Below are 22,287 nucleotides of genomic sequence, written 5' to 3'. Positions count from 1 at the left end.
TGGCAAGACGTATTTATTTGCTGAGATATCCCAATAACTAATAATGTAGATACTGTAGAATGACTGTGATAATTATCCACCAGCAGCATGAAATTTTCCAGTTGCTAGTTGGTGTATCTGGAATCTCACTCACTTTTAATAAATGACTTAATGATTTATATTAATAACAAGCTTATGAAAAATGCAACTTTTAGTCTCTTGCTGCTTGTGCCTATCTGAGCAAAGAATTTCCCAATGAATGTAAAACACCTTTGAATAAAGAACAGTAAAAGCAAAAACAACTCACATTTCTATAATGCTTTTCACATAACTGAATGTCCCAGGATGCTTCACAAAGCATATAATTACATATTAGCAGTGGATAAAGTGCTGCATGTTGCTATGTGACAGCAACTTCCCTACATATAGCAACGAATATTGAACTACCTCACCAAGTACAAGAAGTGCATCTACAGAGGCATTGGTCACAGCTATTTTGCTCAGAAAACATTTGAATGTATTTAATTTCGCATTCTTGAGAATAAATGTGGGAATACCTATGATATTTCCCAGGCACGCAGCTCTAGAGCGAGACTCACATACAAATGCTATTTAATAGTGAAGAGTAAATCAATAACAGGACTACAATTTAAATCTTCAGACTTCTGAACTGAGTCCTCTGTCACTGATTTGTGCTCATAAACTATAAGAAACTGGAAGACAACAATGAGCAGGGAACAAAGTAAAGCTCACTGCACCTGGAGGAGAACCTAAACCATTAGAAAGCCCAGTTAGGGTGACCAGATGTCTGTCCAGATATTTAACCCTTTGTCCCATATCTCAATCGATAAACGATCGGGATGCCATTTGTCCCAATATTCAGGTATAATGTAAAACTTGGTAGTGAAATAGAAAATTAGCTGATTTGGGCTGTCCTATATGTTAAACCCTTACCTAATTGCACTCTGTGTTATCTGCTGGAAATTTTGGGTTTTCTGATAGTTTTCCAGTGTAACACAATATACAGTAGGGCTACATAGTTTACATTGCAGTTCTGAACCACAGTGTGTATTGTAGCATAAACCACAGTGGGCACGTAATAACATGTGTATGCATAACGAGACTGCGCGGTTCTTTTTAGTTGCTAGCTAACCATCTTCACCCAAAAACCCTGAAATGGGAATGGCAAAATGAGGAACAGCAAACTACCAGAAAACAAAGAAGACAGTGCAGATACAGGACAAAAGGGGAAACTACTTACACCTGGGTTTGGAAATCCTATGAGTGTGATTCAACAACCTTTTGTAAAGCATGCAGGAAGGAATTAAGCATTTCCTATGGCAGTGAGTCCAATGTTCAGCATCACACTGATTCAAAAAATCATGAACAAATCACCAAGACTCACAAGAGCAATACCCTGGTCTCGAATTTTTTCAGCAGGCCAAATGAATCCTTCAATTACGGTTATTGCTGATAAGCTAACTCAAGTGTACCATACAGTTGTCCATCAACACTCCTATTTCTCGTGTGACTATGAAGTTACACTGGCACCTATTTTGTATCCAGATTCAATGATTGCAAAACACGTCAGCTATGGCCGGACTAAAGCTGAGGCACTGATCAAAAATGTCACTCTCAACAGAATTTTTAAAAGACCTCAGCAAGCCAAACGGTCCCCAGCTGCTTTTGCATTCTCATTTTATTTCTCCTGCCATTTTGGACTCGTTGGTACCACTCTCTGGGTTTGTGCAAAGAGTCTAGAGTTACACAAGGTAAGCATTGCCTACCATCACTGTGAAGCAACCAGGAAAGCAACAGATTTTTTTTTTCAAAGCTATTGGGTATTGTGATAAAGTCAGGCCAGAGGGCCTCAAAAGGGCATATCAGGGCCAGTATGTAAGCCCAAGAATGCCAAAAGCCCGTTTTCCTGAAAGCAGAGGAGAGATGATTGCAGGGCAGTTAGAGACACCTGGACCCAATGAAGGGCTAGTCCAGGTGTACTTAAACCCTGCCTTCCCCGGGGCACAGAAGACAGAAGCTGTCAGAAGGCTTGTGGCAGCTAGAGGAGAAGCTCCCCCCCACCCTCCCCGGGCTAGGAGACGGCGGTTCTCTGCAACCTGAGGAGCAGAGAGGGGGGAACCCTTGGCCCCAGCTGGCAGGAGGAGCCCCAGCAAGGTACCTCCCTGGGGAGATGGGGTGACTGGTGACTCCCTGGCCCACTACAAGGGGCAGAAGCGTGGGACCCACTAGGGGGAAGCTGGCTCTTTGCCACAGGGTATACACTGTTTCTGCTGAGCAGTAGCAGATGTCTAAGGCCTTGCAATTCAGTTTCCTATGGCACACAAAATCAGGAGTAATGATGTGATATGGAGTCGAGATATTCTTAGTGTAACTTATTTTATTTACACATATTCATTAGTCCTGCACTAGAGGTGTTCACAAACAGAAAGCAGCGCAATCCCTTCTTTCAAGAATTTGAACCCAACACCATTGTCCAGTTCCCAGATAGCAATTTTGCCCAGAATTTAATCTAGTTAGACAGTTTACAGCAGAAGAAACTAATAAAATCAAAAAATGCCTAGCACAATTGGATCTTGGTCCATGACTGAGGTTCCTGGCTACTACTATGACACAAAGAAATAACAACAACACAACATTTCTTCCAAAACCTAAAACTTTTCTTGCATGATAAGAAAGAATTTGGAAGACTGTGTGTAACAGCCTTATGACCCCTGCCATAACAAAATCTAGGGCCTGATCTCTTTCACCATTACTTACCAGTGTGACTTCAGTGGCATTACTCCTGATCCACACTAGTTTACGCAAAAAGAGAAATGGGCAACTAAAGTTAATACAGTTGTAGCATTATTGGGAGGAAAGTTACAGTGTAAAACACAATACAGTGGTTACCATTAAAAAGTCATCTCTTGCTGGCAGTTACCACACAGTGTGTTTCTCCCATGCTATAAATAACAGAGGTAACTGTATGGTGTCTGCTGGAAAATGCTGATTGTTTAATAGTGATCACTATGTATCCAAATCAGTCTCTCCAAAGATGGATGAGTGTGACAAATGCATTACACTAAACAATTTTCAAGCAGAAGAGTGTAGAATAGAAGTCATGAACAGTGTAAAATTAAAAATACAAATGAGAAACAAAACCAATACTAAATAAATTAACAGTTCATAAACTAATTTCTGAAATCTTGCTTTCCCTTATTACTCTTTGCACAGATTTTTTTGAAGGTTATCTGAAAAGGGGAAAGTGATTTTCTTTGAAAGCAAGTTTTGTATATCATCATTTCTTTCATGCATATTACTGCAATTACCATTTAACTAATGAACTCTTCAAATTTAATTAGCACAACTGATGCCAATTTTGACAAGAAAAAATCATCCTGCTGTGATAAAAGCTTCACAGAACTCACCAGTACGCTGATTGGTTAGATTGAGACACTGGTTATCACTTGGAGACTCAAAAGCAGAATCAGCAGCTAATTATTATTTTCTATTTAGTTTTATTCTAGTATCCCCAACTGTGTGCTAAATTCATACACAATCTCTGACCTAAAGAAAACCTTTCATTCTAGGAACAGTTTACAATCTGAGTTACTGGTCATAAACAGTTAATTTAAAGTTATATTGACCTCAGTCATTGATACTCAAAATACAAATGATAGTGGCTGTCAGATACCACAGTGATCTGTGAGTTATAATCTAGACAGAGAGAGACCAAAGTTGCTTTCTCACGGGACTATAGGTTTGTATGTTACAAAGAACTTGAGGTAACATTAGAACGGACCTTTAATGTCTGCTTTCTTTCTATTCCTTGGAGAGCATAAAATGTCCAAAACTGTCCAACATTCATATAGCATACAGTATCCAAGAATACAACAACATCCATACATCAACATCCATTCCTAATTGGCAGGTGTAATGGGGTTGGCTACTCATTGCTCAGTGACACCTCCTCATGGCTCATCTGGGGAATTAGCTCGCCACCGTACATGCCCCATCTGGCACTTGCTCAGCTTGCTGCCTCAGTCATTCACTCTGTGGCCCCTTTCTCATTAGTCGGGAGCTGCAACACCTCTCCTTCGTGGCTTAGCCCTCCAGCCAAGTCACAACTGTACTCCCCTTCTGGGGTACTATCAAAGTCTCTTTTCCCAAAGGCTCAGGAAGTCTCCATATCCACTGCACTGACTGTGCCACTCTTGCTGTGGCTGGTAAGGGAACTTGGTCCTGTCCTCTACTCCAGGTTCCAGTCTTGGGGCCCTCAAACCAGCAGATCAGGTCTGTACTCTCTGACTTTACTGCTGCTTCCCTGGACTGCTTTCTACATTGCCTTTTTCAGGCTCTTATTCCCCTCCCCCCATTTATCAGTGTGTGTAACTGCAGGCTCACCTCACTGCCATGTCCTATGTCCTCTATTCCTAGGCTTTATAGAAGCCCGTCTTGTTCCTGCCCAGGTGAGCTTCATTCTCATTGCCCCTTAGCTCCCCAGTAGGTACAGCCTATGGCTAATTGACCTCTCTTGCCACTTTAACCCCTTCAGTGCTGGTGTCAGGTGAACATCACATCACAGCAGGTTAATTTAGGAAACATTCATAGGACTTGCAATCAAATATACCATTCACAATCCATGCTATGTAGGTTATTACGATTTATTTTTTATCTGTGGTACTGCTCACCAAACTCTTAGGAGAGAGGGTCCCTGCTTCAAGGAGCAGATGATCTAAGGTTAGTTACATGGATGATGATGTATTGTTTGTTTCCTGATTGGACAACTCATCAGCAGAGTCGGATGCATGCAGAAAAATATACACTTGAAAATGTACTTCTGTTGAATATTTGAGCATTAGTTCTTCAGACAAATGTGCCAATAAAGAGAGTGTCTGAAATAAGGTTTACAGACACAATTTAATCACAGTTCACTTTTCAAATTCAAATATTTGTGGAATTTTTTTCCATTATTTGCTTATGTCTAGCATTTGAATTGCAGTTTATATAGGCATTGAGTCTTGCAGCAGTTAGTTATGAAGTGACAGTCTAGGATTTTCACGTGAAGAATTCACTGGTTCTTGGCACGTTATCCATTTTCTAATGAAACTGTGCTGGGAGTTGTTAATAGGTACTTCTAGGACACAGCACTGTAGCATCTGAACACCTCACAAACATGAATAAATGAATCCTCACAACACCCCTCTCGGATAGGAAAGTATTTTCATCCCCATTTGTCAGATGTGGAAGCTGAGTCACAAAGAGATGATGTGACTTGCTCAAGGTCATACAAGGAGTCGGTGTTGGAGTCATGAGTAGAATCCAGTTCTTCTGACTCCATGAGGGGCCTCATCACAAGAACATTGATTCTTGATCGACTCTTCTATGTGCAATGGGCACTGATTTTAAATAAAACACAGCAACTGGCGCATTGTCATGCAAATGGATACTGTCATGAAGGTTCAGGTCAATATACCTAAAATTAAATTAATAATTAAATGTCGGCATGACAAGCATCCTTTTCATCTGGCATATGTGAGCTAATCTGTCTCCAGCTGGATTTTTCATAAAAGATTTAGTAATACAACATAGAATTGTAACTAGTGGATTGAATTCTAGTCTCATCACCTGATCAATTTGTAGATTGAGATTTTACCAGATTGAGTTCAGTGAAGGTGCCTTATAAAGTATCTGGAGGGAAAAAAAAGCAAAAGACAAAGCTTATCTTATATACAGAGCCATACCATCCATTTCTCTGTGCAGCGCATAAGGAGCCACTTAGTGGAAATACCAGACAAATCTGTCCAGAAAGTAGCAAAATGACCCATCTCCCTGAGAGGTTTAAAATCCCTATGCACAGACAATGCAGGTTTCTACCCAACAGGACTAGAGCTAGGGTGCAGTTGCTCTAGCAGTCATTTTCTCCTACAAAATCACCAGTCTGTTAAGGGAAAAGTCCCCATTCTCTGTGATTTACAGCTAAGTTTGGTCTGACCGTGCAAAGCATTTGGGACTAGATCCAACACCCACTCAAGTCAGTGCAAAGCATCTCATTGGCTTCAATGGATACTTTAAATGTGTGTTTAATGGAACAAGTCATGCTGAAAGTCATGCTTAAATTCTTTGCTATGTCAGGGCCTTAAAAACAGCTGTTGTACAATATATCAGTGCATAAGATGTTGTACTCACCTGCGAGGATTTATAAACATATCTGCTGTGTTCCTTCTAAACATATTTCTAAGTTTGCGGAAAATTTTGTTTGAAATATTAGTCCTTGCCAAAGGAAGTAACTTCAGTAAGATTGTTAATAAAGGGACTTGTATGATACTGCTTAAATTAAAAATACTGTACTGCAGCCACGCTTCACGGCACTAACAGACTTTAATTTTTTAAATGTTGCTTTTAATTGAATTTGGCTTTCTTAATTTTGCTAAACAATAAAATACAATAAACCATAGCATTTGCTACTGCAAAATAAGATGCACCTCAGAAGTCTGTAGTGAGCTATCTCAAAGTAACACATGCTTTCCCACATTTCAATGTCATTAACTTCCCATTAAATGGATTTTTCATAATATTTGTTTAAACAGTCACAGAGAAGGTAAAAAATTACTTTCAGGGCAAACATACAGCCACAATTATATCTCTTTTCCACCACTTTTACTCTGACTTCACTAGAATTAACACTGACTTACACTGGTGTAAGCAAGATCTGAATCAGGTCCCGAATCAAGAGGAGAATTTACAAACCTACAGTCAGAATAATTCCTATGATAACTCGACAATTAGTCCTGACCCTGCTCTCGCACCAGGTTAAATAAGACTACTTGAAATTGTATCTGGAGCTTGATTAAGGGTGCTCCATCCCTGTATTCTGGTATTTGATTAATTTTTGTTTGTGCATCAACAATACAAATATTTGAAAGCGGGGGAGCAGGGTGGGTGGAGGAGGCAGGCAATGTAAAACCAGGGTTCAGTATTACCAATGCTTGTGATTTTATTCAGTCTCACCATGTTTGATGTTTTTCCTAAAGCTCTTGGAGTCAAGTGATTATTATAGAATCATAGAATACTAGGATTGGAAGGGACTTCAGGAGGTCATCTAATCCAACCCACTGCTCAAAGCAGGACCAACTCCAACTAAATCATCCCAGCCCGGGCTTTATCAAGCCAGGCCTTAAAGACCTCTAAGGATGGAGATTCCACCACCTCCCTAGGTAACCCATTCCAGTGCTTCACCACCCTCCTAGTGAAAACTTTTTTCTACTATCCAACATAGACCTCCCCCACTGCAACTATTGCTCCTTGTTCTTTCATCTGCCACCACTAAGAACAGCCTAGCTCCATTCTCCCTAGAACCCCCCTTCAGGTAGCTGAAAGCTCTATCAAATCCTCCCTCACTCTTCTCTTCTGCAGACTAAACAAGCTTAGTTCCCTCAGCCTCTCCTCATAAGTAATGTGCTCCAGCACCCTAATCATTTTTATTGCCCTCCACTGGACTCTCTTCAACTTGTCCACATCCTTCCTGTAATGGGGGGGCCCAAAACTGGACACAATACTCCAGATATGGCCTCACCAGTGCTGAACAGAGGGGAATAATCACTTCCCTCAATCTGCTGGCATGTGAGACTCATGTTTCATTTTAAGACAGAAAAGTTCCTAGCCTTCCTGGTTGCAGAATAAAGTTTAAAACATTAACCCTAATTCCTGAGAAAATAGGAGACAAGTAAAAAGAACACAAAAATTACTGTTTTAAAATCTTGTGATTTGTAAATTTAACTCATGATTTTTGAATGCTTATGGTTGGTAGTAGTGAGGATTACAGATTGTATTTGGTCTGTTCATTTCAAACTGCAACTCTGTTCTCTTGAGATACTGGATTTAGGATGACCAGATCACAACAGTGAAATATCGGGACACATGGGGGGCTGGGTGATATACCGTATCATACATAAATGTGCAAAAAAAAATTGGTATTAATAGTAATGGTAAATGCATAACCTCAATAATTACAATATAACATCACTAACATAATATATCGCAGATGTATATTAATAATTAATCCTTTGTATTAATTGAAAACTGGTTTGATTTTATTATCCTTATTATCTCATTTTCATTTGATAACTCATCAAGGCACAATTACACATTAAAACTGCACTAAAATGGTAATTAATGCTGAGTAGTTATAATCCATATTTAAATATACAGATTTGTTTGTACACTAAACAAGTAACATGGGTAAAGGGTGCATTTTTTAATTCAGTCAATAAATCAATTTCACAATTTGCATATTTGTCAGACATGCCAGAAGTCAGTCTCATACTTCTTTGATGACTTTGCCGTAGTCATGACTTGCTTCAGGCAATCACATAGCTGTGGAAGTCCTTTCAACTCATCCGGAAATTCATTCTGACAAGGGTTTCACACTGCACTAAGTCTATGCCGCTTTGATTCTGGACATTGGTCCATGTACCTTTCATGAAAATATACGCTCTGTGTATGTGTTGCTAACTAGTATACTGAGCACATATGACACCAGCTTTGTCAGGTTCAGGAATTCAGTGCTACCATCCTTGTTTCTCAGCACTTGAGACCAGAGTTCCCCAACTGAGTATTTGCCAGGCTCCAACTTGGAGTTGATGTCTTTGATGATACATTACTCATCATAGAACTGATCAAGATCCACTGTTTTCTGGAGGTTTACAGCTGTCATGGCCGCAGACAGATGCCTGTATTCAAATTCCCTATTAACTTTGATGTTCAAGCACTGGGTATTGAACAAGTAGCCAGTTGTCGAAACTCAAACCATTTCTCCAGATATTGGACCGACACATAGTAAAATTTCTTGAAGTCTTTCTGGAGATATTCAGCAGTGACAGGCAGCTTCTCAGTTAATGCATGCATTTTCAACTTTTGGAGCAGAAGAATTTGTCATTCTTCTGTTGGTGAAGTTTAATTCTCAGATTACTCATGCCATCAAATGCTCGTTTTCCAAACAGAGCACAGTATCGTTGAAGACGTTCAGGACATTCTGGAGTTAAAACAGATGAGCCTCAACTTTGCTAGGCCCCTCACCTTCTTCACCATTTTCCATGTCGGAGAACAGCATCCATAGAGATTTTGGACACTTGCTGCCCGGAGAAACAAAATAGCTCTTAACAGCCTCCCAGGTATTTACAAGCCTTTTTACAGCTGGGAAAAGATTCAACCGGTGTGTTGGAATGTGGCACACTAAAGTGGTATACTCTATATCCACAAGGTCAAACATTTTGTTCAGTGCTGCTACTCTCTTATCAGAACTGCTGAAATGATTGAACATCTTAATCACCAGAGTCTCAATGTCAATTTGAAGGTTATTGCTAGCGAGTTTCAGAGCATTGTGCACAACATGGACTGGGCAGTTTGCAGGCAAAATATTTTCATTTTGTTTTTTTAATTCTGGTACGCTGACTGTCACTTTCCATAATTCACTTTTGTATTATCAGCGCAATAGGAAGACACTTTGTTCAGGTCTAGTGTGTGTGTTGCAAGTTTTCCAAGTAATGTGTTGCTGATTGCCTCTGCTGTCTCTTTGCTTTGCTCACAGAAGTTTAACAGTTTATCTTGGACCCCATGTCTGTTTGTCCAGTATCTCAGTGATAAGGGGTAAGTTTTCATAGTGCTCCTGTTAAATGCGTCTGTGGCAACTGAGTCTATGATGCCATTTGACTAACATTAATTATGTCTTTTCTTTTTTTAAGGAAAAAAATGGTCTTTGCTCACAAAAGGTGCTGGACTGACAACCCTGGAAAGTGGAGCCTGAGCAGATGAAGTACCAATTTTTTTTTGCAAACCTTTTTTTTTTTTTAAAAGACTCTCACTTCCAGTGATCTTGTGTCCCTGGTGTGTTTGTATTTTCTGTGAATATTCTGGCAAACAAATTTACTGGCAGGAATATTAGTTTTCATAGTATGTTTCAGAACGTTAGCAGAAAGTGCTGAATATTAACACCACAAAGCTGATTCTAAACAATTTGCTCATTCAGTCCAGGAATAGAAACCTAACCCATTACATTGATATCTAATCAAAACATTTCAAACTGTTTATATCTTCTTCTCAGTAGGCTGCTGACTCGTTTATGGGTGGATCAGAGTAGGGGAGAGCAAAGACCCCTTTGCCCACACTCCCTGCAACTTCCAGAGTCTGATTAAAGTTAGCTATCACTGCAGCTCCTATGTCTTCTATCACTGGCTGTATAGAAGATATTTCTGGCTTCAGAGGCTGATTCCTTTGTTATCATCCTGTTAAAATCCTGCTGCTGATTCATATTTAGACAGGCCTCATCATGCCTGTGGTGCTGGAAGACAATTTTCTCTCCTCTGTTATCCCATATTGATGTTGTTCAATGCTTATGAGACCATATTTAATCAGCTCCAACTAGCCATTTTGGGTAAGCAATTCTGGTCCCTCTGAACAGATATTTGTAATGTAATTTATTCTTCAGGTAGCATGCTAGCAGTGGCTAATTCTATGGTGCTTTGAAGCACAAGAGGTCAAAAAGGAACAACAAATATTTTACTTCCTGTATGTTTCTAACATCATGTTGGAACAGCACCTGTACTGAGTGGGGCTTCTGTAGTTCAATGAGCTTTTGTACTTCATTTTGATTGACGGCATGCTGACAAAAACACCACTCAGTGAAATCTGCATCTGGAAGCTTTCTGTGAGTGGGAAGTTTTTGCATCACAAGTTGATGGTCCCTGGTTAAAGTAAATGTCAGAAATCAACAAACCAGAAGAGGATAAATGTGAGCCAATAGTGTGGAAGAAAACTAGCTCACGGGATATGCTTGACCTGAAAAATGCTCCTGTGACATCGAGCAATTATTATATTCTATGACTAAATCAGAAGAAATTATTAGAAAATTGCTCCCTTTATCAGTTTCTCATGTTCATAATTGTAACAGATGTGCATTATGAAAACATGCCTGGTGATATTGAGAGATTCCAGTTCTGCATTCATTTTCCCATGCCACTTAGTGATGTAATTACCAAATCCTGAAAATGAGCCCTCGCAAACCTCAGTGAATTTAATGAGAGATCCAGGCACTCAGCATTTGGACCAATAATGAATACTTAGAGTGAGGCAGTCACAGTCATTACTCAGCTGAATGTTGGAAAGAGACCTCCATCTTTCTCTGCTTTGCCCTACTGAGATTTTGACTTCAGCCACACAGGAGGAGGCAGGAGAACAGGGGATAAACTGTGACTGAGTCAGTGCAGGAGGAATTGTGATTCTGAGTCACCATCAGTTCCTGGTTTGCTCCTGCAGCTTTGCAGATATGAGTGGCCCCTTATTTAGGGCAGACTGTGAAGTACTCCCAAATCTCATTTGATATCCTTGCCTAATTTTGCTTCTTAGCTCCAAACATTAGGGCATGTGTGCTATAAAGTCAGTGAACTAACCAATACGCACAAATGAAATAGCTTATTTTACAAGATACCTTACACAGCAAGGATGAAGGCCAAACTGTCCTGAGCTCCATTATTGTTAATGGGAGTCATGCACATCCAAGGCCAGGATTTGTCCTTAAATCTGTCCTGATTAATACACACTCTGTATTCCCACCAAAGGAAAAGTTTGCCATTCGGGCTCAATTCTGAAGACCTTATTCCCCATTAATTTCTGCTGGTCAAGAAAGAATTCTGTGGAATCTTAACCCATACAAAGAAGGACAGGGAATGAATGACAGAATTTGGGCGCTACGTAACTACATAATTAAAAAAATTATTCCATAATTTCTAGAGAGTTTGTGCATGCATGACAGAGAGACAAAAATGTTTGACGAGCATGGATATGTTTTCACTTTGTTACATCAGTTTTACACTAAGATAATGCCACTAAAATTAATGGTGTTACACTGCAGTAAAACTAGCATAAAGGAGTGGAGAACGAGGCCTGATGAGCATGGTAATGTGCACTATGTGGATGTGATTTCTAAAGCACACTAACATGTTGTTCATTAATTGGTCTATGCAGGCCAGCTGGTGCAGAAGCAAAGTTCCCTCGCGCAGTTTAACACAGTACTGTTTCAAACAGAGCACTTTAGAAATCACACCCCCGTAGGGTGCATTGCCACACTGTGTAGACAAGCCCTATGTATTTATAGCTAAATGTTATAGCTGGTGCAAGGGAGAACTTTTTTTACAATACTCGCATCCAAAAGATGCAATTTCCCTTAGGCATCAATATTCTACAAAAAGTTAACATACTGCTTGTTGGTACCTCCATTAAGCATGGATTTAACTTTAAGCTGACTAGACACTCCAAGAAAAACATTGCACTACGTTGGTCACATAAGGACTTGCAATGTCAGCCATTTACATCACTATATTCTTGTTGACATTTTTCATAGATCCTCTCCCCATTGTAGCTAGTAAATGTAACAGTTTTTAAAGATAAAGTGAAAACCAGCCCAATAGAATCCATAGGATGTGGAGTACATGTTAATATTGCTCTGCATACAAATTGCGTAGGACACAGGAATGCAAGTATAACGACTAGTGGCATCCATAAGCAGAAGTTGAAATCCAGAGATAGAAAAATAGTCCTCAAAATGTAAAGAATTTAATTAAACAAGAACTTAGACACTCCAAAAACAAAAACAAAAAAACCACTGAGACCTAAAATATCATATGATGAAAAAGAAACTCAGGGGGATGAGATGCTTGTGATTGGAATTTCTGGACACTAAGATCACAGAAAGCATTAGGTGTCTCTACCTAGCTTTCTACAATTATTTTATAGGTTCGCAGGTTCCATACTGTGAACTCATCTATTCCTTCAGTGCTTAATGGGATAACTCCAAGCTCTGAAAGCTTGTGCATAGTGTGTGTTAGCGGAACCAAAGTATTAATGGCATTTCTGTTCTTTGGTTCAATTCCCTCACACAAATATAAGTACCCACATACTGATAAAACTGATTTTATAGCTGCCACTTTATATAGTTTCCAATTACAAAGTGTCACACGCTCAGGTTAATTAATGTATGAGTTTCAGCGTGCAGTAAATGGGGCTTTTCTTCACATCAAGTACAGGTGTGGTCACAAGTATAAAACACTGAATGGCCTACGCTGTGGCCCATGAAGATGATACCTTGACAGGTTCCACAGAAACAGAATTGTGGAGACAAGCTTCTTTTCAAAACTATTTTAGATTTACTGTGCTTCAAGTGTCATTTATAGTTGTTGAATGTAATCAAAATTAATCAGATAATCAATATGATAGATGTACATTTTTCAAATTTGAGCTGAATTTCATAGCATAAAAATAATTGATTTTCTAAGTTGGTTATTAATCATATTTATTATGGTAGTTAAAATCTTAGGATGAAATATGCATATTTGGGGTTATGTTCTAAAGGTTCTGCAAAGGGAATTATGTGCCAGGGGCCTGCTCCTGCTCCCATTGAAGTCAAAGACAAAACTGCTACTCTTCTCAGTGGATCAGGAGACTGCCAAAGGTAAGAATACACATGTACAAGGCAAGGTATGTTTGATTAACTGTATTTTTTTTCTGAGGCTTTTATGGCATTCAGATAGGTGAGTATGTTTAAGCAGTGTGACAAAGAAGTTAATTTTCTGGTGCATCCTGCAAGGTTAATCAGTGTGACTTGTGACACTAATAGTGTTATCTTGCTGATGTGGCTACAATTAATAAGGCCTTTTATTCTTATTCAAAAAGCAAATGAAGACATGCTACATCCAAGGTGGATTGGCTGGGATCCAGGCCTGGATGCTGGGTTTCCAAAGCACAGGCCACAGTAGACAAGAAATCATCTCCTTGCCCTCCTCCTCTTCCAGCTGTGCAAATGAGTGGTACTGGTTGACAATGCTGGTGTTCTCCCAAATGGCAGGGGTGGGGTTGTCCCCCTGTCTTTATGCTGGGTAAACTTATAGCTTTCCAGCTTTATTCCTTTGTTGCTGGACACTTCCCCTTTCAAGAGCTGATGCCTAATGTTATACTATGCTATGGATTATGAAGTAACACAGAGCAAGCCCCATAACCTATTGAACAGTACTCATATACTGTGCCAGGTTCTGGCACAGCAAAGATGCAGCATGGAACCATCAGGGGAGTAAAAGAAGGCTGCCCACTAAACAGTTTGTATTGCTGTCTGGTTGGGCAGAATTAAATATTGAATGCAGCCAGCAAAAATACAGGCAATTTCCCAGACAGACCAAGAACCCCAGACTGGCCAGCACCTGACTAACTTGCTCCTAAAATGCTACACTAGGTAATTCATTTTAATTCAAAACTCTTTGAGTTGCATTGCAATAGTTCATTCTCAAAGGTCTGCAGCCATAACACTTCAGGTACAACCACACACATAGTTAGTATGAATATATTATACTAAATAAAGCTCCTGTGTAGTATCATACGCTAAGCAAGTCAGGTTTGATCAGTACTTGGATGAGAGACCTCCATGGAAAACTCGTGTGTGGTAGTACTCATCCTCTGGATTCTGCATGGTGGCAGTATATTGCTAGAGCCTTCAAATTTTGGTTAGAATAAAAAATCAAAATCCTGACCACAGCTGTGATTTTTTTCTCCCAGGAAGAGGGTGGTGAATAGGTGGGGGGAAGGGGCTTGAGTACCTGAGTGTTACTATTTTTCTTTCCTTCAGACATGGGATTTATTGTGAATCAATAATTACTGCTGTCACATAATATAATGAACAAACCAAAAATCTTTCCCCCATTCAGAATATTTGGCAAGAAAGAAAGACAACTAATATATTACACATACTGACAAGCAGGAGCGAAGCAAGATTTACTTAATAACTACGAGGGCTTGGGAAAATGGCACTTTTCAAGTCTCTTGGCTATCAAAGCACCACAAAGAATATTTTTCAATATTGTCAAACACAACAGAGTGAAAACAAATCTTAATACATTAAAGAGTAAGTGAGATCCTAATGCAAGATAGTTTGACCTTCCTAGTTTGGAAGGGACTACTCCAGGCCAACACCCAAACTGGCACTCATCTCCCCAAGGAGGGTGTGGCATGAACAGACTGGAGAGGGCTCCCTCTTTCAAAGGGCATAGATGAGGCCATGCTCCCCTGTACTTCCAGAGGCACTATGCATGGATAGGAATAATGAGTCCAAAAGCTCCTTTTGGTGTGCTCTGTCTCTGTACCACCCCCACCTGGGCCTGGGTCTTAAAGCCCCTATATGTAGCCTTATTATATAATGATTATTACTAAATTTAAAAGAAATGCCTAATTAGGAACTTGTATTTCAAGGCCTGATCCAAAGCCCCTTGACTCCAATGGGAGTGTTTCCACTGACTTCATGGGGCTTTGGACCAGACCCTAATTCATCACCTACATCACTGTGTATGTCCACTGCCATTCTGTACAATGGAAAGGTTCATATTGAAAAGAAAACTGTGATCACCATTAAGGATAACAGGAAATGATACACTAGACCAGGAATTGCCAACCTGCAGCACATGTAACACTAGTGGTATCTGCACTTGATATTCCATCAATTCACTTCACAACAGAATTTGAAGGAGGTGGTACACAATCCAATAAAGTTTGGCCTAAAACTTTAAAGATAGGAGATAAAATTGTATCATTAAAACCTGAAGAACTGAGTCTCATTAAAATTCAAGGAACACATTTTTCAGTTTGTGCTCATGGGAGACTTTTGTCTATTCTTAGAGAAGCGGAATCAACGTTACTGTCACAAGTAATGAAAGAGCTAAAAAAAGAGCTGAGGATGACTTCATTTGGATTTTACTTACACATTGTGTTTATCTTATAAAAGCATTTGGTCTTCTCTGACAACCTGTAGGTGTGACTTTCAAAAGGTGCACATTATATACAAGTTAAAAAAAAATCACCTGAATAATCAAATAAGTATTTGGATTCAGAAAACTTGTATTTAATTGAAGACATCGGATAAAATCCCACATCACATACCACAGCAACAGAATTTACATTCTGCTGCGAATGGGATTTTAACTATTCTACAGATTTGCACATTCAGAAAAGTTTTCTCATGTACTTTTGTAACAGAAAAAACACTGAATATATATATCAAGGATTCTAAAACACAAAACAGATATTCTTCATAATTTACCTTTGATTGACCCTTTTCTGGGGATATTGGTGGATGACAAGGAGGACTGGACAGCAATTTCAACCAATGTTATATTCTCTCATCTCTCTGCAGCTGTACAATCTAAAACTTTGGGCTTTGCACAAAGTTAGAACAAATATTATTACATGCATTGACTAGATGAATGCAGTAGGGAAGCTGTACAAACACTATTTTTCCCACTGATGAAGACCAATTAATTATACTCAGCCTCTAATTCCTGAGTGGATTCAAATATAAATGTGATGTGCATCACCACCACTGAGCTGTCTTTAAGGCGTTTAACATGATGCAAGGATAAGTACCATCAGTATTGTCATCAGCATCGTATAAGGGTTTGTAACGAGCTACAATTACTCACTTAATGCTCTCTACAAGCAACTCCTCTTACAAACACCATACCACAGATTATATGAGCACTTCACAGTGCCAAAGGAATATCTGAGGTTTGAAAAATAGCATCAGCATACAATTACATCAGTAAGAGCAAAGCAAACCCAAAACAGAACATATCCAAATGCAGTGTCCAGTGTCTGTTGCAAAAGAAATAGAAGTGCAAGCAAAGTTCAGTTAAATTAATCAAAACATAACTCATCTTAATGTGTGCCTAAGAAATTCAATCTCATAGATCACAACAGTGATTTTATTTCCAACCTGAAGGATACATAATTCAGTCTAAGCAGCAGTTTGTGACAAGCTCATATAATGCATTAAAGTAACTAGGACAGAAATGAAACCTCATTTGGATTTGTAGAAAAGCACAACAGGTGAGGCCATTATTTTTTTAAAAGACAAGCAATGTCATATGCAACTCAACAATTATGGACCACAGAACAAGTCGCTATAATTTATAGGACATGGTTTTTCTGAGAGGAAATCTCTACACACCATTTTGTTTTCTGCTACTGTACAGATATCTCTGAATACAGTGGCAACTCCATGTGCAGAAAGGCCGTAAACTATGGCTGCAAATGTAACTGTGGATGAAATTCTGATCCCCATTGACAACAATGGCAAATCTTCCATTGACTTCATATATTTCAACAAACAGAAAACACATTTGTTTCAGTGGCCTATATGACAGCATGATATATTGATTTGACGTCACACAACCATATACAGGCAACAACTTAAACAATGAATTGAGTTCCAGGTTTCAGTAGTTTTTTACCATTACAGCTCAGTCAATAGTAGCTTTAGTGTGAGCCATCCTTTAACAGCAGATCATTAAACATGTTTATCGATTTCCTCAAGATTTTCAACAATATTTAAAGCTCAGACTATAACTGGGAGATGAACACCTTCTAAGCATGTAAGCCTCTTCATGAACTGGATTTCAGATACTTCGTGCACTTTGCATGCTTATTGTTATACTTTATGGTATTATTATATCTTTTAACTAGAGGAGGAGATGGCCATAAGCAGCAATACAGAAGTGTCCCATCACCGACTCTCTTGGAGCACAAATGATTAGGATCTGACAGATTGGCTCTCACTATAAATGATTTATATAAAGCAAACATTATATATCACACTGCACAATTTGCTAGGAAACAGGCAGTCCATGGGCAAATCTGACAGAAGCTGATGTTTCCAACAGCTGCTGATTGATCTCAGATATGAGAAACTAACCATAGAGACTCCACAGCATCATGATCCATGTTAGTCCTAAAACAGAGGAGAAAGTGCTATAACTTCCTTGTAATAGAGGTTCATTTAATCCTTTATACAAGAACAACGTAAGAGCATTTTACATTTTGTAGCCTCTTTCAGATTCCAGAGCTGTTTACAAACTATATACACACACACCACTGAAATGCAGCCACTCCTAGAATAAAGGGCAGGAACTAAACTGCAACAGGCAACACACTGCTCAACAGAGAAGGGGAGGAGACCGTTGCAGGGCAAGTACACCCCGTAACTCCCTGAGGCAGGGTAGGGATTCTCAGATCCCGAAGTCAAGCTTGTTGGGCTGTCCTGACCCTCAGGCCAGAGTCAATACAGCGGCCCCTGCTTTCTGGGTAGCGTGGCCTAATCATCAGAGTCAATAGAGCAGCCCCAGGCTTCGGGGCAGCACAGTCTAATGGTCAGAGTCAATAGAGCAGCTCCTGCCCTCGGGGCAGCACAGCCCAATGGCCAGAGTGGAATGGGCCACCATCTGGGGGTGAAGACAGCCAGGGCAGCCTAGGGCCCTGTCAGTGACAAGTGAGTGCCACTGAGTCAGTGGGGTTCCAGCTGAAACACACTGACGCTTCAAGGGCCAATAGGTATTCTTCCCCTGGGCCACTTCCTACCCTGATTCTTGAAGCCTCAGCCTGGATGTCTTCGAGGTCTCTGGATCCCTCAGTGGGTGTAGCAGCCTGCGAATCCGGCCTCCATCGAGTATCCGCTCCTCTAGCTCAAGCCTCCACCTCATGTCCTTCCTCCTCAATGTCCAGCCCCAACTGAGGTGAGCTGCTTCCTTTTATGCTAGCACACCAGCTGGAGCATGTGCAGCAAGGGTGGACCAAAGGATTGGACTTCCTCCACCCAGAGTGTAGGGTTAAGCTTTTCCTGCCCAGTGCGGGGTAAGTATACCCTGTCACATACCCTCTCCCTTAAGATGGGTCCCAGTGGGGACCCGCTTACCTCCTTCTCCCTGCCAAATCTAGAGAAGTCTGCATTGGCATGCGCTTTGTCAAGGTGCTGCAGCATGTGGAAATCATAGGGTTGAAGGGATATGTACCACCACATAATCTGGGGGTTTGTGTCTTTCATGCTGTTTAACCATCATAGAGACACAGTCCATAATCAGTTGGAAGGTGTTTCCTAGTAGGTAATATCATAGAGCATCAACTGCCTACTTCATGGCTGCGATAAAGGATGGGGTGTTCTTCCCCGTCATCCTCTTGGGACAGGATGCTCCTGAATCGCACCTCTGAGGTGTCAGTTTGGAGGATGAAGGCCTTCATGATGTCTGGGTGCGTGAGAACTGGTTCTTGGGATAGCCCTGTCTTCAATGTCTGAAAGGCCTTTTCACATTCTTCAGCCCACTGCACCATCCAGCACTGGGAGTTCTTGGTTAGGTCTGACAAGGGGGCCATGAGTGTCGCAAAGTCTGGCACAACATGGTCGTAATATTGGCCAGTCCAAAGAACTGCTATACCTGCTTCTTCATCATTGGGGCCAGTATGTCCTGGACGGCCTGTACCTTATCGACCAGGGCCCATAATTTGTCTCCTCCCCCCATGTAGCCCACGTAGGTCACTTCTTTCTAGCTGAGATGACATTTTGCAGGGTTTGCTGTGAGGCGGGCATCCCTGAGGGCTCTTAGTACACTGACGAGGTAGTGAAGGTGGTCCTCCCAACCACTGCAATGGATCACAATGCCATCTATATAGGCTGCAGCATACGGTCATGGGGTTGTAAGACCTTGTTCATCAGCCTTTGAAAGGTAGTGGCTGCCCCATGTTGCCCAAACAGCATTACCAAGAAGTGGAATAGGCCAAATGGTGTCAGAAAGACTGTCTTCTTCTTCTAGAAATTCAGGGTGAAGGGTATCTGTCAATACCCCTTTGTTAAATCTAGGGTTGACAGGAATTTGGCTCCACCCTGTTATTCTAAGAGTTCCTCTACCCGCAGCACTGGGTACGCGTCGAATCGGGAAATGACGTTGATCTTCCAAACGTCTATGCAAAACCAAATGGCCCTGTCTGGCTTTGGGACCAAGACAATCGTGATTCCCCATTCACTCCTCGATTCTTCCTTGATTCTTCCACTACTCCCATCTCAAGAATCATATCCTATTCCTTGCAGACAACATCCCACATTTTTCTAGGAAGGGGCCGATGGCTGTCATGTACCTTCTGTCCTAGGGTTGTAGCTATGTGATGAGTTATGAGGATTGTATGCTCTGGGCATATTGACAAGACATCCGGGAAGCTCTGTACCGTTGTTGTAGTTGTTCCAGCTGTTCGGCACTGAGCTCTCTCCCCACTGTGATGGGCTCCCAGTCCAGGGGCTCTCCCACTAGGGGTCCTATTTCAGGTTCCAGGGGGGTAGAGCATGATGAATGAAGCCTCCCTGGCTTTCCAAGCTTTTAGCAAATTTACGTGGTAGATGTACACTTCCTTTCATTGCCCTGAAAGGTTTAGGGATTAGAGAGGGAGATTTTAACAAAGTTCTGCTTGCTAAATGGATGAAGATGTGCCATTATGTATAAAATTTGTGAATATTAATGTGATTGTACCTAGGGTAATGAATAGGGCTATTTTAAAAAACAGTATATTAATAACCAATATTTTTTTTGTGCACCATGACTTAGATATCAGTAACACTTGTGTGGTTGTAGAGTGATGAAAATGGAACTCAAACTGTTTTGGTCAACATGTATTTGCCTTCAGAAATGTGGTAAAAATAAATAAAATGTTTGCTCTACTGTTCTTCTTGTTATGAATGTGCCCTGAGTTTCTGTAGCAACTGTGAGTCATGTGCAATGGTAAATTCCTAACCAGTGGGAAAGCTAGTAGTCTGCAGTGCAGTCTCTGTTATATACTGTGCACATACCATATTTGATATAACCAGAAAAAGCCAAGCAAGTCTAGGAAGACTCAAAAGCACCATTAGGCCCAAAATATAAAATAAGTTTTTAAAGTTTTGGTACATCTAACACTTGCTTCTCATCTCACTTGCAGGTCCCTTTAGCTCCCGCTCCATGACATATGTGAAGTGTTGCCAGCCTCACAGTCAGAGACAAGCTGCGATGACTGCTGGCAGCACTGTTCTTAGACGCCCAGAATAAACCAACCCAAGAGAGGCTGGAAAACAACTCCCAAAATAGCAATATCGACAGAACGCTCCATCTCGTCAATAAGCCTGGCAGCCAGTGACAGTATGCTGAGCAAACAAGTACTCACAATACGTACCAATGAGGTAGATCCACCCTTGCACACTCCCTGATGGATTCTCGCCGGCTCTGACTGCCTCATACCCCACTGCTTGGAGCTGGAAGGAACACTTTTGATTAGTCAGTTTTCACTCTTTTCATGGTGTCCATGCAGCAGCTTAATTCAGTGTTACTCTCAGCCAATGCTACTGTCCACCGGCCTGGCAACTCCAGATAGTAATTGGACTTTTTACCATAGCATGATCCCCTAACTGAGGGAGCAGCTTCTGAAACAAGAACAAGCCTTTTTCTAAGCTAAACATTTCTAGGACCAATGGAGATGGGCAGTTTACCCCATCTATGAATGAAAGCCAGAGGGGGTGTGTGGACAGTAAAATAAATGCCATATCTGCTAGTTGGTGCATATAACCTGTATTTAATAAATATGTCATTATGATTGGAATGGCCACACTACTGTATAAACAATCCCAGCTGGGCATATATGCAGTTGCGTGGACAAACTGGCAACAATAACATACAGATAGATACAGTACAGGAACATGGCTAAAATAAACATCTGCAGCCCTGCAAAATACGGGCAATCTAGCATGAAGGTTGTACCATACAAAGAAGAATTCACAGAAGCTTAACTAAAAAGAATATTGTGCATGCAGATTTCTAATACACCCACATTACAGAGATATGCCAGTAAGTTTAATCAAATACTTTTCTGCCTGCCTGCACGACTGTGATACCTAAAGCTGCTAGAATCATTTATAGACATACGTAGGAGGAACTCTTTTTTGTAATGCTACATTTCTTATTCTCCCACCAGAAGTCTAGGTTCGCTGTGTAGAAGAGGCCACTGCCACCACTCCCAAACATTCAGGGTCAACTAGACTGAACTAGTACTCTCCAAGGTGTTATCCAAATTAATGGCTCAGTAATGACCATAGCACTGATGTACCAGAAAACAATTTAGCTTCTAATAACTTCAAGTTACAGAACAATATAATTTTGCCCTAATTTCCTCTGAGCTCCACATGGTGGATCTCAGCTGTATGTAGAACTCCCACTGAATTTTTGTTGCTATAGGAATCACTTCATCCATCAGCAAAGTACAGCAGCTTAATGTTGTACAGTAATAATACCCAAGAGATTAAGAAAAGAAATGAAGAACACTATATTCAATCATAACTATGTTTTCTGCATTTTCTTAGAGAGATTTCAGTAGCCCCTCAATTTTTTTCTATTTCATGTCATTTAAACATTTCAGTCAAATTCAAGGCAATCA

General features: G+C 40.5%; 2 long non-coding RNA genes across 2 annotated transcripts in view; one reads left to right on the top strand and one right to left on the bottom strand.

Moving 5' to 3' along the window:
• The window catches only part of LOC137163189 (uncharacterized), a 57,639-nt gene that overhangs the window by 7,697 nt on the left and 27,655 nt on the right, over positions 1 to 22,287 (bottom strand). The window lies entirely within an intron of this gene.
• LOC137163187 (uncharacterized) lies at positions 8,992 to 9,851 on the top strand. The gene is made up of 3 exons (XR_010922646.1): positions 8,992 to 9,152; positions 9,569 to 9,627; positions 9,723 to 9,851. It is a non-coding gene; the product is annotated as an uncharacterized lncRNA (long non-coding RNA).

This window comes from Emydura macquarii, unplaced genomic scaffold (assembly GCF_026122565.2).
Source record: "Emydura macquarii macquarii isolate MOO-44397 ecotype Brisbane River unplaced genomic scaffold, CSIRO-AGI_Emac_v2 contig_2481, whole genome shotgun sequence".
In the NCBI taxonomy this organism is placed as follows: domain Eukaryota; kingdom Metazoa; phylum Chordata; order Testudines; family Chelidae; genus Emydura; species Emydura macquarii.
This window is presented reverse-complemented; position numbering and strand designations above follow the sequence as displayed.